The 18,763-nt window shown below is 42.4% G+C and overlaps 1 long non-coding RNA gene across 1 annotated transcript; it reads left to right on the top strand.

Annotated features, from left to right (window-relative positions):
* The first annotated feature begins 683 nt into the window (after positions 1 to 683).
* LOC120519504 lies at positions 684 to 12,992 on the top strand. Its single transcript, XR_005631555.1, has 4 exons — positions 684 to 786; positions 886 to 929; positions 3,353 to 3,391; positions 12,098 to 12,992. It is a non-coding gene; the product is annotated as an uncharacterized LOC120519504 (long non-coding RNA).
* Positions 12,993 to 18,763: the final 5,771 nt, after the last annotated feature.

The raw sequence follows: 18,763 nt of genomic DNA, 5'->3' as shown, positions 1-18,763 counted from the left end.
GTCGGTGTTCTTATGGCTCACTCATTTTTCATTTAATTTCTGTTTGGGTGCCATTTTAGGAAAGAAATGAAGCAATTCAGAGGAATGATGAAGACATTCAGGGCAACAAATCTTAAAAAACAAGCCAATTAAAATGAATTCAAATGAAGTTAATTAGCAGCAAAAACAGGTCACTCATTAAGAAAAGGGTTAGAATGAAAACCTGCAGCCACTGAGTTGGGGACCCGTGCCTCAGAGTCAGTCATCTTCCAACCCGCTATATCCTAACACAGAGTCACGGGGGTCTGCTGGAGCCAATCCCAGCCAGCACAGGGTGCAAGGCAGGAACAAATCCCGGGCAGGGCACCAGCCCACCGCATGGCACACACACACACACTCGGCACACAATAGGGACAAGTTAAGATCGCCAATGCACCTAACCTCCATGTCTTTGGACTGTGTGAGGAAACCCACACAGACACGGGGAGAACATGCAAACTCCATGCAGGGAGGACCCAGGAAGTGAACCCAGGTCTCCTTAATGCGAGGCAGCAGCACTACCATTGCACCACCATGCCACCTCTGCCTTAGAATGTGCTATGAATGTCTTATACCTCATTGTGCTGTACCATGACAGGCACTATATCCCATCTCCAGTGTCTAACACTTTGATTTCCCTTTCATTTTCAGCCTTACCTGAGAGGTGCAGCTGTACAGTGCCAGTCTGGGCTTCCATTACTCTAGCATTGCTTCTTGTGGTCTTCATTCATTTCTTCGTTTATATAACATGCGTCCTGAAGAGTAAAAGTATGTAGAAGCAGACCACTGCCAACTTCATGAAGGTAAAAGCTTAAAATTTATGTGCGGATGGATACTGACGATGATGTGTTTAATGGCTCCTAACAGATAGCCAGACATTAAAGAAACTGAAGACAATGAGACAGCTGCAGGTGAGTAGTGACAGTCCACTGCAGCCAGTTAATTTTAATTTGATATCATATCTTTCATGATTAGGGCACATGGATGAAAAGATAAAATCTGAGAGTGGTACTGTGTTCTGCATTCTGCCTGGTACCCTATTTTATTCACTAATATCAGAGGGTCGCCATTTTAATGCTGATGAGCGGCTGCTACTCCTTTACTGTCAGGTCGGTCACTCTTTCATGTCACGACTTAATCTCTGCTTTATTTTATTTCCTGTCAGTTTCTTTTCTGGAGCTTTTGACATTTTCAAAAAAAAAAAAAATAAATAAAAAGGAACTACTTAGGATGATAAACCACATGTGTGGGACTGGCTGATACAAAGATAGATCAGGCTGCCTGGCGCTCTAAGCCTGTGGGCAGCTCTGTATGAAAGTCAGTGTGACAGTTGCAATGCCCTTGTCACCATTTAGCTGAACATTTAAAACCACAAGTAGAAAATGAGAAGATCTAAACTCTCAATCTTTGTGGAGGGCATTTCAAAGGACTGACTCTTTAAGCTTGTTCTCCGTTTCTTTAAGCCCTTGGATTTCTCTTTTTCCTCTTTCATTGATTCTCTTGATTGCTTCCTTCAGAGGTCTGCAGACCTAAAATGACACAAAGTCATCTTCACCAGCAAGTTCTCTTCCTCATTTCGCAGTGGAGTACTTGCATCCTTTACACACCAGGTTTCACTTGACCGCCTTTGATTTTTATTCTTTCTATGTTTTCAGTGTGACAGCTCAATGCTTATTGTTTCTTCCTCAAGGACCCAGAGACTGAGATTTGAATCCCATGCCCAGACCCTGCCTATGTGCACTTTCCACATTATCCCTGGATCTGCATGAGCATTTCATCAATTTTCTGCTTTTCCAGCCACATCCTAAATATACTGCTCAAAAAATTAAAGGACCACTTTTGAATCCGAGTATAGCATCACGTCAATAAACGTCTGGGCTGTTGATCTGGTTAGTGAAAGAGCACAGGGGCTTGTTCATCAGTTTCAGCTGCTTTGGTGCACTAGAGGGGCAACAATGAGAGAGACGACCCCCAAAACAGGAATGAATGAGTTCACAGGTGGAGGGAGACCACTGACATTTTTCCCTCGTCATCTGTTTTGTGATTCGTTTTGTATTTGGCTACGGTCAGTGTCACTACTGGTAGCATGAGGCCATACCTGGACCCTACAGAGGTGGCACAGGTAGTCCAAATTCTCCAGGATGGCACATCAATACGTGGCATAGCCAGAAGGTTTGCTGTGTCTCCCAGCACAGTCTCAACGGCATGGAGGAGATTCCAGGAGACAGACAGACAGTTACTCTAGTAGAGCTGGACAGAGCCCCTCGTTGAAGGTCCTTAACCCAACAGCAGGAATGTCAAGGAGGGGCAGGATGATCACTGCCAGAGCCTACAAAATGACCTCCAGCAGGCCACTGGTGTGAATGTCTCTGACCAAACAATCAGAAACAGACTTCATGAGGGTGGCCTGTGGGCCCGACGTCCTCTAGTGGGCGCCGTGGAGCTCGATTGGCATTTGCCATAGAATACCAGATTTGGCAGGTTTTACATTGGCACCCTGTGCTTTTTACATATGAGAGCAGGTTCACCCTGAGCACATGTGACAGACATGAAAGGTCCTGGAGAAGCCATGGAGAAAGTTATGCTGCCTGTAACATCGTTCAGCATGACTGGTTTGGTGGTGGGTCAGCGATGGTCTGGGGAGAGACCTCTACAGGCTAGACAATGACACCTTGACTGCCATTAGGCATCGAGATTAAATCCTTGGACCCACTGTCAGACCCTATGCTGGTACAGTAGGTCCTGGGTTCTTCCTGGTGCACGACAATGCCCGGCCTCATGTGATGAGAGGATGAAGGAATTGATATCATTGACTGGCCCTTACACTCACTCGCCTGACCACAATCCAATAGAACATCTCTGGGTGGGACATTATGTTTTTCGGTCCATCCAACGCCTCAGCCTGTCCAGAAGATCAGTGATGCTCTGGTCCAGATCTGGGAGCAGATCCCCAGGACACCATCCGTCATCTCATTAGGACGTTGTGAGGCATGCATACAAGCACGTGGGGGCCATACAAACTACTGAGTAGGCCTACGATTTGGAGTTGCTGCAATGAAATTTCGGCCAAATGAACTCGCCTGCCACATCATTTTTCATCTTTGATTTTCGGGGTGTCTTTGAATTCAGCCCTCTGAAGGTTTATCATTTTCATTTCCATTAAACGTTGTTTTGGTGCTGATGTTGCTTCCAGAATCAGTTTGTCACTCATAAGAGAAGCCATTTTTGACACTTCATCATTCCTCCTCCTCATCCCGTTAGGGTTTGCCACAGCGGATCATCTTTTTCCACATATAGGATAAAGTGGCTAACCTGTTTATATTTTCATTTTCAGGAAGAACCTGGTATGATGGATTTGGAAGGCGATTATCAGGTACGGGTGATGGTGGTTGTTGTCATTGGGGGCCATCGGTCACAGCCAGGGTTAGGGTTATCTCCATGCCAAGGATTGCACCTCTTGATTGGCTAGATAACATAGCTTCTTTGTCTCTTCCTTCTTCCAAGAAACAATTACACTGGTCTACAAAAAATATATTTTGTTTGCTACTGGGAATTTCAGAGCAGCTCTTTATCAAGTTTTTTACGCTGATTTCATATATGACATCAGAATTAAGCTAGCATGTCAGGTTTTTGAGATACACATCATTGTCGTTTTGACACTTTTAAATATCAATATAATATATCAACACAACATCTGGAGTTTGAACTTTGTCCCACCAAAATTTTTTTGATGTATTTATTCTGAAAGCAAACTAAAAGGCGATGCCAGGGACACTTTAAAGTATATTTATGTCAATTTACCTCAATATAAAACTGAGGTCAGAGTGCTCCAAAATGTTAGAGGCACTCGCTTTGTGCTTGTACTGCACATCCATCTCTCTTTGCAAGAACCAACAGCAGTTACCCATCATGAGTAAATTTTCCAGGATATCGGTTTTCCATCACCTTTATATCTTGACTAACAAAATACCCGCACTTCGCAGCGGAGAAGTAGTGTGTTAAAGAAGTAATGAAAAAGAAAAGGAAACATTTTAATAATAACGTAACATGATTGACAATGTAATTGTTTTGTCATTGTCATGAGTGTTGCTGGCATATATATATATATATACACACACACACACGCACACATATAAACATATATATACATATATATAATATACATATATACACACATACATATTTACACATACATATAAATACACATACATATATAAACATATATATACATATACACATATATACACACATACATATATATATATATATATATATATATATATATATATATATATATATATATATATATATATATATATATATACTCTTTGGGGTGCGAGCAACTGTTGCTGGGGGTGCCAGAATCCATCAAGGAAGAAAAATGAAAAACATTATTTGTACAAAATCTTAATTTATTTATCCATTCCTAAATAATTAAATGGGCAGGCTATTTCGTATCAGTGCAATACGCTGCTTGTTAAAACGGATGACTTCTGCTCTTATGCGTACTTAGCGCTGCGTGGGTATTATGAACTATCATATTTGTTCAAGTTCTATTTAAATTTTAAATTTAAGTAATTTTTATTTAGTCGACAGAAATATCTTTGGTAGGAATGTAAGTTTAGTCATCATTGCATAAATTTTTCTTCACCATAGAAATTTAAAGGCTAAATTCAACTTACATTCCTACCAAAGATATTTCTGTCGACTAAATAGAACCTACTTATATCCAAATAGAACTTGAAAAAATATATTTTTTTGAATCTGACCGCGCATTTTAGATTGACTTGACGTGCACTACATCGAGCCCACGTGCTATTGTGCTGTCACCTGCCTGCCTCAATAAGTCACCGTCACTTCACTCTTACTTTTTTACCGTTCATTTAATCATGGCTAGTCGCGAAAAAATTAGAAAATGGAAGGAGGATTACACTGAGTATGGCTTTACCAAAACAATTATTGATGGAGAATAAAGTATCCATTATTTATAAAGCTTCAATCGGTGATCTGTTTTTCTGTGTTAGCCTCATATTTTTTCATACTTCTTCTCAAACCAAGGGAGTGCGAAATCGGCCTCGTACATCTCAGGGGGTGCGAGGGCAAAATGAATCATGAAGAGCTGCTATATATGTATGTATGTGTGTATATATATATATAGAAATAGTTTTACTGTCAAATAATGCTAAGAGTACGCGACACATGTTTCACCCTAATTCTGGGCTCATCAGGCGTACACACTCCCTGCACCCCTTCTCAGGAATTGAACCTCGGAAGTCAGCGCTAGAGGCAAAGCCTCTTGCGTTGCGCCACGGCGTGTGGTTCGTTTATTTGCCAGGATGTAGATCGGGTATATAAATATATAGCTAAATAACCGCGATTCGCAGCAGAGAAGTAGTGTGTTAAAGAAATTATGAAAAAGAAAAGGGAACATTTTAAAAATAACGTAACATGATTGTCAATATACAGTATTTGTTTTGTGATTGTTATGAGTGTTGCTGTCATCAAGGATTTGATTATCATTATTTCTTTCAATCAGGTTCATATTTGGAGGATGTGTTGTGTTCAAGTTACATTCTATGTTTGTCAATCGTTGTAAAGATGACAGGTTTTATTCATCGATTCCTTTCTTACTACATCAATAAACAGCTCGTCTTCCTCTTTATCTGAGATGTGACACACTGCATGCATGGGTTTTTTTACACTGTCTTCCTTTAGCTGAACATTGACTTTTTCCACCGTGTGCTTTGTTTCCGCAGTAGCTGCACTTATGAATATGCTTGTATGCGTCACACGCTTCATATTCTTTTGCTGCCTTCTCAATTGTGCAATGCATTTTTTGTTCAGCGCTCTTTGGAGCTGTTGATTTTTGTCTGCGTACTGCGTTCACAGTCAGTTCACGTGAGCCGCTCGGAGTACATGCATCGAAGGTTCTCAGCTGTGCTTGTGCTATCTCGTGCGATGTCCATGGCTTTATTTAATGTTAGCTAAGACCCGGCACTTAAAATTTTCTCTCGCAGTTTCGCCGAGTTTGTGCCAAACACCTCCCTGACCATCTGATTTTCGTCTGCATAAGCACAGTCCTTCACCTGTGAATATTTAGCGGCAGTGTTTCTATTGGATTGCCGCTGACGTATGGCCTTATATGGGCAGGCACTCAATTATGTGGGAGGTATGACGATGAGGGACGCAACTCCGCCTCACATGGTGACCGAGCTGCAGGCTATGGCCGGTATATATGTACATAAGTAGGTTCCAGTTATGACCGTTACGCGTAGAATTTCGAAATGAAACCTGCCTAACTTTTGTAAGTAAGCTGTAAGGAATGAGCCTGCCAAATTTCAGCCTTCTACCTACACAGGAAGTTGGAGAATTAGTGATGAGTCAGTGAGTGATTGTTATTGGACTTCTGTGCTCGTCACGGATTGTCCATAACGAACACCATGTTCAAGCATAAGGGTGTTCATATGTGCACTTGGCACCAGGACACCCTAGGCCTCAGTTCGATGATCGACTTTGTGGTCGTGTCGTCGGACTTGCGGACATATATCTTGGACACTCAGGTGAAGAGAGAGGCAGAGCTGTCAACTGATCACCACCTGGTGGTGAGTTGGCTTCGATGATGAGGGAAGATGCAGGTCAGACCTGGTAGGCCCAAACGTGTTGTGAGGGTCTGCTGGGAACGGCTGGCAGAATCCCCTGTCAGAAGTAGATTCGACTCCCACCTCCGGCAGAACTTCAACCACGTCCTGAGGAAGGTAGGGGACTTTGAGTCCGAATGGGCCATGTTCCGTGCCTCTATTGTTGAGGCGGCTGACCGGAGCTGTGGCCGCAAGGTGGTCGGTGACTGTCATGGTGGCAATCCCGAACCCGTTGATGGACACCAGCAGTGAGGGATGCCGTCAAGCTGAAGAAGGAGTCCTATAGGACCTTTTTGTCCTGTGGGTCTCTGGAGGCAGCTGATAGGTACCGGCAGGCCAAGCAGAATGCGGCTTCAGTTTTTGCTGAGGCAAAAACTTGGGCATGGGAGGAGTTTGGAGAGGCCATGTAGAACGATTTTCGGACGGCTTCGAGGAGATTCTGGTCCACCGTCCGGCGCCTTAGGAGGGGGAAGCAGTGCAGTGTCAACACCGTATATGTTGGGGATGGTGCGCTTCTGACCTCAACTCGGGACATTGTGGGTCGGTGGGGGGAGTACTTCGAAGACCTCCTCAATCCCACTAACATGCCTTCCAATGAGGAAGCAGAACCTGGGAACTCTGAGGTGGGCTCTCTCATCTCTGGGACTGAAGTCACCAAGGTGGTCAAAAAACTCCTTGGTGGCAGGGCCCCAGGGGTTGATGAGATACACCCGGAGGGTGGAGTGCCCTCTCAGGGTTGGGGGAGAGATCCTGCCCCAAGTGGAGAAGTTTAAGTATCTCGGGGTCTTGTTCACGAGTGAGGGAAAAATGGACCGTGAGATTGACAGGCGGATTGGTGTGGCATCTGCAGTGATGCGGGCTCTGCATCGGTCTGTCGTGGTAAAAAAGGAGCTGAGCCGTAAGGCAAAGATCTCAATTTACCAGTCGATCTACGTTCCTACCCTCACCTATGGTCATGAGCTATGGGTAGTGACTGAAAGAACGAGATCGCAAATACAAGCGGCTGAAATGAGTTTCCTCCGCAGGGTGTCTGGGCTTTCCCTTAAAGATAGGGTGAGAAGCTCAGTCATCCGGGAGGGGCTCAGAGTAGAGCCGCTGCTCCTCCACATCGAGAGGACTCAGATGAGGTGGCTCGGGCATCTGATCAGGATGCCTCCTGGATGCCGCCTGGGTGAGTTGTTCCGGGCACGTCCAACCGGGAGGAGGCCCCGGGGAAGACCCAGGACACGCTGGAGGGACTATGTCTCCCGGCTGGCCTGGGAAGGCCTTGGGATTCTCCCGGAAGACCTGGAAGAAGTGGCCGGGGAGAGGGAAGTCTGGGCCTCTCTGCTTAATCTGCTGCCCTCGCAACCCGACCCCGGATAAGCGGAAGAGGATGGATGGATGGATGGATCAATGAGTGAGTGAGTGAGAGTGAGTGAGTGAGTGAGTGAGTGAGTGAGTGAGTCAGTCAGTCAGTCAGTCAGTGAGGGCTTTGCCTTTTATTAGTATAGATTATGATGATGATACTTTTTATTAACCCCTGAGGCCAAATTCATTGTTTCACTGTCATTTTTTGAGTTAGCATTTGCCACATTTTGATTTGAATTTATTAGATATCTGTTATTTGTATTCTGCCCCCTTAAATATATATTCATTCCCTGTGTCCTGGGAGTGACATCCTAAGAGGTGGCATCATTCTAATGTCACCATGACTACCCTGAGTCAGAAAAGAGGACCTAATTAGTGGTGCATTGAAGTGTGAGTATTTTTGTCATATGCATGTATTTTCAGCTTTGCTTTTTAACTCTTAAGTTCAGATTGTGTGTTGGAACTTGGTTGCTTTAGCAACATCTCCTTACTTTTTTAGGGAATTTTTGATGTATTTTCTGTTTTTGTGAATAAATACCATTGTGTATAAAGATTCTTTGTTTCCAATTGCCAGGCCAGAATTTTTTATAGCTTCTCTCCTTGGGAAGCATCTTACAATATGTTGGGACACAAAGTGAAAAGCCTTTTCCCCATTTTAGGCCTGCTTAGGCTGAAGTCTGCCTGTAGCAGCTGGGCACTAGCTGGATTATGGAGAGCTACTTCTGGGATGGCTAGTGAAGGTCCTGGCCTGGTTTTAGAGGATTCACACATCCCTTTTTGTTATGGTCCTGACTAAAAATCATAACACACTGATCCCTTCTGTTGCTGGCTGCTGTCACATGAAAATTGGAAGTAGAGATGCATGATGTCATTGTCACAATGGCATAAAGGATGGGATTGTAGTGGTCCAAGATTATGGAAAAATAAAAACCCATGTGCGTGTTTTTTTCATGTGATTGTTTGCAAGAATTTTTGTTGTATGTTTTCTGTAGCAATTTGGGTTTTGGTTTGAAAATATTAGTCAAAAGCAAAAAATAAATATTATGTGCAGATTTGGGAAGAAAGTGAACAAAGAAAAGATTCTGAATGAAAATGAAAAGCTAAAATTACTGTTGCTGAGTGATTCATTTATATTTCCATCTGGTATTTTGATTATTTCATTACTCCAGATACTCAGCATATAGTGTTTGTCAAATAATATTCATCAGATATTATTTAGGTGTTTTGCAGTCTCTGTGTACAATGTGCTAAAATACCGCAACTGCATTATGGTACTGCGTGTTTGATGTTTCTAATCAGACAGTAATGGTGACTTCCTTCAGTTGTTTGCTTATATGTGCTGTCAGAAAGTGTATGCTGTGCAGCCTCGTCCATGGTGATTAGTATCATGAGGCACATTTACTGTTTCTTGTGTATTGGGTACAGAAATCTGCATCTTCTTTGGCTGCCTATCAGCACCAGTATGAAGATGTCACTTACAAGGAGTGTTTTTCACCTCCTATTTACTTGGTGTGATGACACACTGTTTAGCTTGAACGCACATTAAAGCGTTCATCTGAATGTACTGTAGCTGCCAGTTCTTTCAACCTCACATTTACTCTGATTGTATTGTCGTAACTGTGAACACCAGAGAGCACACACAATCATCTTCATTGTCATTTACACCCACTAGGCTTTACCGAGTGCAGTCTTAAGTTTGGTGAGTCGTCGGTAGAGTGAACATAAATCATCAGCCAGTGGCACAACTAGCTTGATGAAGGCCCTTGTGCAGCACCCTGAGGTGGACCCCTCCTGTCTAACATACAACTAGATCCTAGGGGCCACTGGGTATTGGAGTCCAGGACCGCATCACTATCGGATCACACACTGGTGACAAACAAAGCAGCTCTCTAAATGGAATTTGTAATAACTTTTTTAATCGCATTATTACAGCAGCTGTAAGTTAGCAAAAATAAAATAAATTGTGGGAATGGAATATGGGATGTGTGGGTAGTAGTAGTAGTAGTAGTAGCAGTACATAAATATATGTAAGATATGGACCTGCTTACCAAGACAACTTTGTGAAAGAAGATGATTAAAATGTAACGTGACCTAGAAACTATTCTGCGCTATAAAATAAAGTGATTTCAATTTGTAACAAATTAAAATGACAATACCAGCTGACAGGATACTACTACACAGTCGACCTGTTTTACACAAGTTCTGAGAAAATGGACATCATAAAGTGAGCCATCAATGGTTCCAAGAAATTTGCCTTGTTGGTATTAAATTGCTTTGTCATATATTTTGCTTGTTTGTCGTTAGTAATTTCTCCATTTTTAATGGTTTTAGCAGACAGCACCTGATCTGAAGCCATTGTATCGCTACTTCCAGACCCAATAGTTGCCACCATTTCACTCACTGCACTGTCTCCATAACCTGCTTGCGGCCGTTGCACCGATTCACCGCGCTCAGCATTCTCAGTTCCTACCGCTGGCCCTCGCTCAGTTTTGAGAAAGATAGAAATCTCGGTAAACTTAGCGTTTTTCAATTCCTGCTGCAGGCGTGCCTGACGTTTAGCAGCACCACTCTTATAATGTTTGCCGGGTCCGCTGCTACTGGCCAACATGGCGTCATATCGGGAGAACATAAAACATGTCAAATTGTTCAAATATTCTGCATTTCCCAACTAACGGGGACTTAACAACAGAATTGCTATGATTTTTTGGCTACAAGTTGGAATTTTGAAAACTGTTGACATCAAATCAGAGTACAAAAGTAACAATCATTTACAATTTGCTGTGTAAGCCCATGCTGTAAAAAGCCCGGGATCCTACAAACTATTGAAATCGTCAGAAACAAAAACGGAAATGTAGAGATGTCAGGTAATTGAAAAGAACTACTCTGGACTTCTCTCTCCTAGGAGGATTAGCGCGCGGGAGGAAAAGTAAAAGGGATACCATTTTGCCAACGTTAGCAGCTAAGCGACTTTCTCTTTTTTCGTTTTGCTGACGTGCTCGCCCTGCTTGTGCTATTAGCAGCTAAGCGAGTTTTCTGTTTCCTCAGAGGCAGAGCCCTTAGCCCGACTCCACCTCTTACTTCCGAGCCAGACAGACACACACACTTCCACTTGTAGACGTTTATATATAAGATAATAATCTATAGTTACATTACTATAATACTATAGTGACATCCTTCAAAACTTCTTCCATTGACGTCCACTATGGCAGACCAAAGGTCACCAAATTTGGAAATGTGCATTTCTCTGTAAGGCGGACTTGGACTTGTTGTGCCTACAATTAGGCTCTAAGCCCCCAAACTCCCGAAATCTAAATTCGTGAAAACTGTAGGCCTGCTAAATACGTAATATCATCATGGATTGGATTGGACTTCCCTGGTGATGATGCAAACATACCACTGAAACTGTGAATTATTAACACAATGAACTGTGCAAGTGATTTAGGTTATTCAATTTTTTTTTAAATCTATATGGCCCTAAATGAGACCCCCAAGCTTGTAGGCCCTTGTGTTTTGCACAATTTGCACAATTCATTGCTACGCCATAGCTCACAGAAGAAATTCAGATGAAGACTTGGGGTCTTTTGAATCAAAGTAGCTGCGTTGTGCCCCTTTTCTTGCACTCGTATTCACCACAGACACACACAGAGTGACAACTTCGAGCAGGTGCTTTCCTTGCCTTGGTAATTTTGAACTAAACTGATGGGTCTTGCAGAATTCCTCAACTAGTCACTGAGCCCTAATATGTTGATGAGTGAAAATGACAGTTTTTGAAACTGAAGTAAATAAATTCATTAAGAAATGAGCAATAAATCACATATATTTCATGATATCATTGGCACATTTTACCATAGGTTTATATATTTGTGTGTTTATATATTCATTTTGTCAGAAATATTCCTAGCATTCCCATCATCCTCTATTGGGAAAGGTGCCATATAAATATTTTTTTTATTATTATTGCTGGATGAACCGAGGGCAGAAAATAGATTGATAGAACATAAAGTAGAAGTATGGACAAATTATATAGAGGAGGAGGGTAGTGGACCACTGGGTGTGCCACAAAATCTCATCATCTTGATTTTGTTTTTCAGACGCTGTCTCATAAAGACACTGCAGTTTATGATGTGTGCATCAAAGATGAGAATATCAAGAGGAACAAGGAGAACAATTAACTGAACAAAGGAAAGAGAGAAGGAACCGCTGCCATGAGGACAGTGAACAGACAGAGTAGAAGGGAAATAGGGAAATCTACTTACTTAGCAGTGGCAACAAGAAATAAAAAGATATGTTACGCTGTGTGTTTATGACCCACTCTTACTTAACAATTCGATATTTTCTTCCTCGTTTTTTTTTTTTATTTAGAGACTATGGGCCAAAGCATTCAAGCATCAGTCTTTCCTTCTCATCTATGGAATCCCGTGTCTCTACTGCATGTGCTGTTTTTATTGGATTTCCTCTTAAGTGGCTCTTCACATCTTTTTAACTTTTGACACTCCCAGCCCTGTTCTGTTCTCAACTAGGATGGCCATTGGGTTAATTCTCCATAGTCTCCTCTTGTCTGCTTTGCTTTCCACCAGTAATTCAAAAGAAACAGTTATGGCAGCTGACTTTGGAGTAAATGTTTGAATTGTGTTCCTAAAGGACTTACTCCACTTGCTGAATCCATTACTACTAAGAGTGATGAACATGACCAAGATTCGTCTAACAGATGAATCACGCAAGCGGAGAATACCTCATCGAATCTCCTTACTACTTCAATGTGGGCTGAATGCTGACATCTTATCTGGGTGCTATGAATGTACAGTTAGTTCTGTCGAGTTCTATCACTTAGAACCGGGGAAGCCAGTTCTGTCCTGTAAGCCCCTGTGGCTGCAAGTTTTCATGTCAAACAATTTCTACTTTAAATTGGACTCCTTCCATAAGTAAACAAGCTATATCAATCAATGCATGAATTACAAAATGGTTATTCTAAATTTTTACTGAATAAAGCAGGAACTTAGATGTATACAAATTCCTTTTTTGCTTTTTATTATTTTGTTTGGTTTAATTTCCTGATTAATTATGCCATTGTTTACGAATACGCACAAGTAGGTAACATGCAAATAGTGTCATTTAGTAATCAGTCACTAATGAAAATAAAAAAATAGTGCAATATGCCTGAAAAATGGGGAAATTTTGCAATATGATATAAATTATATACAAATCAAATATATATTTTAATGACAATATCTTAAATATTTCGAAACATAAATTTCTTTTAATATATTGTGTGATGGACGGCCGGCAGCTTTTCCCAGCCAACACATCCAGGACGCTAGATGGCGTCTTCCTTGCAGCCTAGAGGTGCCCTGGATTCCTGCAGGGCATCATGGAAGATGGTGTTCGGCTTCATAGCCCTGCTGGGTGCTGTGGGTTCCGCCGTGTGACGCTGCAGGGAGACTCAGGGATTTTTATTTCCCATATAGCCCGGAAGTACTCCATAGTCATGGGAACTGAAAAACAGAAGTACTTCCGGGCTGAAGAAAAATGTAATTCTTCATCTGACCTGGAAGTGCTGACAAGTCACGTGAACAGAAGAGGAGAATCACTTCTGGGTCAAGGTCTATATAAAGGACTATGGGAGACCCAACTAGCCAAGCCGGAGTTGGGAGGGAGTGTGACAGAGCTGCTGTGAGGAGAGGAGGAATATTATTGTATTGTTTTGATTATTGATTTATTGTTTATGGTGGAAGAGGTACTTTGGGGAACTTTGGAGAAGAAAATTAAATTACTTCTTGGTGCTTTTAAACCAGTGTCTGCATCTGTCTGTTGGGTTTCACAGGGCAACAGCGCCCTCAAGTGTCCAATCATTGACAATTGACACAAACATTTTCAAATAGATTGTGCACAAAATATGCACTATGCTGTTTGCCCAGCCCCATGTTAGTAAAAGATCATTCATATGTAGCACTGGTCAAGCCTTTAATATAATAAATGCTTATTTCTTCAAGGAGTCATACAATAAAATATATTACAAATAAAATATAAACAAATATAATACAACGCATTTAGGTATCCATTAATATGTGAATACAAATGAACTTCTTAATGTGTATTAAAAACTCTACAAATCTTACAAGAACTAGTGAAATCATAATAAAACGAGGAAAAACAAAACCTTTTGTGGCTCACCAGGCGGGCACATCGCCGTCCAACCCAACACAGACAGATGCAGAGGCACAAGTACAAGCACACGGTTTTATTTTTTCTCTTTTCCCTTGTGGGAAACTCCTTATATGTTTCCCACAAGTATAACACAGTTCAGCACAGTTCACACAATGCTCTTCTTCTTTTTCTTCTGTCTCTTTTCTCCTCCACTCCTCCTGGCAAGCTTTGTCTCCCTCCTCCCGACACTGGCTACTCAAGTAGTGTCTGTTGGCTCCTTTTATAAGGCAATAGGAGTGCTCCAGGTGCTCGATGCATTTTCCGGCAGTACTTCCTGGTGTGGTGGAAAAGCTGCACTCGAGGGCTCAGAAGTAGCTGCAGTACCCCCTGGCACTGCCCATGGATACCCAACAGGGCTGCACCAAACTCCAACTCCCATGGAGTATTGTGGGAGTCTGAGGCGCTGCTGCAACCCAGGGGGTCTGCCATCTAATGTTCTGGGGTAGGTAAAGCTCTGGATATAATCCTTCCCCTGGTTCTTCCAGTGTGGAAGTATGGAAGCATCTAGCAGCACTGGAGAAGGTCCAGAGAATAGCGACTAGACTGATTCAGGTCTACAGGGGTTGAATTATGAGGAAAGAATAAAAGAGCTGAGCCTTTACAGTTTCAGCAAAAGAAGATTAAGAGGTGACCTGATTGAAGTGTTTAAAATTATGAAGGGAATTAGTCCAGTGGATTGAGACGGTGACTTTAAGATGAGTTCATCAAGAACACGGGGACACAGTTGGAAACTTGTGAAGGGTAAAATTCACATAACCATTAGGAACGATAGACACTTGGAATAATCTAACAAGTAAAGTGGTAGACAGTAAGACGTTAGGGACTTTCAAAACTCAACTTGATGTTTTTTTGGAAGAAATAAGTGGATAGGACTGGCAAGCTTTGTTGGGCTGAATGGCCTGTTCTCATCTAAAGTGTTCTAATGTTCTATTGTTCAACAAAGAGACAGATGTCACATTTTTGTGTTTTACATATTTTGTCACAGAAGTCTGTGTGACATGTTTGGGCAATTTGCTCAAACTGCCACACCATTGTTTGCAAATAAGATTATTACATAAAATGGAATAATGATCAAAGCAAATCTTGTACATTACAGGATTACTCCATCTGTGTGGAGAATCCATGCACTGTCAGGCGAAATAAAAGCACTGAAAACATTACTGTTGAGGAAATGTTGGATAAGGAAGTCCAAACTTATGACCTCACTGACACCTTAGTTGCAGTTCTTCAATGCATCTGCAATCGCAGTGGGATTTTCATTTTAATGAAAATATAAATCTAAGACATGCATAAGTCCAGAAATTCCATTATGTTCAAGTTGTTGGTTATATACAGTACATTCAAGATTTATTATGAGATTAGCTGTCCCCCGCCACTCCACCCACGTAGTGGTGAAACAAGACAAACTCTGCTTATTGATTTTTAAACAGGAACGGAGGCTGGCGCATGAGTGAGGAGGGTCCCATCTGGCTCTCTGCTCCTGACATCACGCTTCCTCCTTCCCCTCGACCCGCAGCCTCTGTCGCAGATTAGTGTGAATATATCGCTCTTGTAAGCGAACTATCATTCTTAGCGTGATGAGAGAAATTGCAAAATCAACCGGAATATTTAAGCAAATTATACAAAAAATCCCGATCTAAATCTAATTCTCTCGTGGAAAACGGACAGACATAGAGAGAGGCATTGAATTTTACAGTGTATAGAGAGAGATGAATGAGATACAGGATGAATTGTGAAGATTTACGTGATGTGTGTGTGGTTTCTTCTTAAGGACCTACAGTACAACAATTAAACTTCAGAAACACTCTTGTACATGTAGAAATGAACAGGTTGTCACAGGAGGCCGGGGGACAGAACCAGCTAGGACGCCTGAAAGAACTGGGAGGTGGTGTATACTTCCTCTGGGCCATGAGGGGCAACTGCCCTGGATCGGGAGAGGACCACTGGAGAGGACAAAGGAGGCTCAAGCCCGTTGGGGCCTGTGGCCACTGCCAGAGGGCGCCCGAGCCTCATGGAACCCAGGAAACATTTACTTCCGCCACTTCCGGGAAGATGGAGGGAGATTCTTCCAGGAAATGCTGTCGGAAGAGCGTCATCGAGCACCTGGGACACGTTCGGATGAACATAAAAGGGGCCGCCTTCCTACAATATGGGAGCTAGAGTCAGAAGTGGGAGCAGGATGAAGCTTCTGAGAAGAGAGAAAAGGCAGCCATGGACAGTGAAAGGCTCGAGGAAGGGTGTTGTGGTGCGGGAGCACTGTGCTGCGTGCGGCACTGGTGTCTGGGAGACATTAGAAATAAAAGCGTGTGTTATTATGAAGAGTTGGTGTCCATTTGGTTGTGTCCGGGCTGAATCCTTCACAATGTATGAAGTGTGTTGCAGCTGGGAAAGTCAACAAGAACATTTAGCGATAACCAAACGATGAATTTTGCCTGAAGGTAATGGAGACAAGTCCTTTGCTTTGTCCAGAACCTGCTGATCCAGTATTTCTGGGGTGGATCTCAACTCCAGAGTAAGGCAAAGCTGCTTGGCCAATCTCTTCAGGATCACAGAAAACTGACAGGTTATGTTGGGAGATAATTGGCTATAGCGCATAGCGGGCTAAAGATTTAAACAGGATAGAAAAGTGGATTTTTGGTTCAGTTGCATTTTTGGCAACAGGGAAAAGGCAGCTTTTCAATAGTGATGATTTGGGTATATCAGAAAATGGCATTTCTCGAATTTAGCCCCAAACTTTTAATACCCTCACAACAAATCAAAGGGATACGCAGATTTATACATTTCCCCACAACTCCATGTGAGGTCATCTTAAAGCAAGCTGTATTCATGAAAATCAGCACACATATCAAGGTCATCGCCCCAAGTGTGGATGATCATGCATATACAAATCACAAGTGATATCACGGGAACAACACATAGGTGGTCATGGATCCAGACTGTATGATAATGGCCAGCATATTACATGAAGATAGGTGGGGCTGGAAGGGTGATTGACAGTGTCATACAGGTACACTATGCTTTGCATTCCACAAATCCTTGGAGCATTCACGTTACATTTTACAAGCCTGGAAAAGTTTCAGTAGGCAGGCAGAAACCCCTGGGGTATTGGATCAGTACAGTCTTGCAGACAATAAGGGGGCATCTCGGAGAGAGAGACACAACATATGGGTCTGGAAGATGATTGGGAACAATGGAATAGTGAACACAACTTTGGAAACAGTGCTGGACTAGCTGTGCCTAGATTCAATAACTCTTCATTCCCCATCTCCATAACAGCAGGAAGGCAATTTTTTTCTGGAAGAACAGCAGTGGATCATTGGTTGATTGTTGAATAAAAATGCCTGCTATTAGACTTGACTCTCATTCAGTGTGTGTGTCTTGGTCTTTCCAACTCACTGCTTGTTACAATATTATTCAAAATGTTGCTGCGAAGTGCAATGTCCTAAGTTATTATGTTTTCCTTTTCTGTAAATATTATTATTATCTTTATTATTATTTATTTTTATTTTATTATTATTATCAAGCCTTGTATTAGTTTTCAGAAAACTACAAAGCATTATCATGATTTCCAGGGAAACTACAAAACGTCTTGTCATGCATGGGCGTCGGAGGACTCCTCAAAGGGCTGGGGAAAGGTATGTAAAAACCCGCCGAGACGAGACGGGGGGCTACCACTGACACAGCTCTGAGAAGCCGCCCAGTTTCCAGAAGTTTTGTTATACCTGTAAAAGACATGCTAATTAAGAAAGAGGCGTCTTTTGCCTAAAGACCAGAACGAGCCACACAGTGGAGCACCAGATTTTCTTAAACCTCAATAAAGGAGGAATCCCTGATCAGGAACAGCGCATTGGTGCATATTTTCGTTACTTTTTATTTTTGCACCCAGTAGGCATCCCAAACCTTTGACTGATTCCAGTCTGTCCTTCCACCGCCTGACCACATGCTTCATGAGTTCCACTTTGTGGCTCAGGGGACGACATTCATACTCAACCGTGGACTCCTACTAATTTCTGGCTGTGCCTGTGCAACATTTTACAACTTTTTCTCGTGATTATTCCACTTGCGTGTGGTCAGTGTGTTAGTAGTGGGATTTTCAGATGCAACCACAAGGTGTATCCCCCCAGGAATGCAACTATCCAAAACAACACCACGATCAGAATGCTGCTCTCACTTGCACCAATTATTTCAAATAAAATTAAGAACTAGTTAGAACTCAGTGACCATCTCTCGTTTCTGTTTAACCCATTATTACAGAACTGACCAAGAGACATCGCAAAGGTTTGGGGCAGCCATCCATATAATTTGCCCTGGCTGCAAAATGGGTAAATTGTTGAGATATGATCACAGGTTAGAGTCCAGAAATCAACTGATGGTATGGAGGCAAGATGGCGGCTTTAAAGGCCAGTAAAGGAAGTGATGTCATCGGGACCAGAAGTGACGTCATCAATAGCGCCAGACCAGAAAGTGACGTCTTCGGGACTGGAAGTAATGTTATCAATGGTGCGGAAACCTCACGGGATTTCCCGTGGATGGTCTGCAGAGGATTGAGAGCG

This window comes from Polypterus senegalus, chromosome 1 (assembly GCF_016835505.1).
Source record: "Polypterus senegalus isolate Bchr_013 chromosome 1, ASM1683550v1, whole genome shotgun sequence".
Lineage (NCBI taxonomy): Eukaryota > Metazoa > Chordata > Cladistia > Polypteriformes > Polypteridae > Polypterus > Polypterus senegalus.
This window is presented reverse-complemented; position numbering and strand designations above follow the sequence as displayed.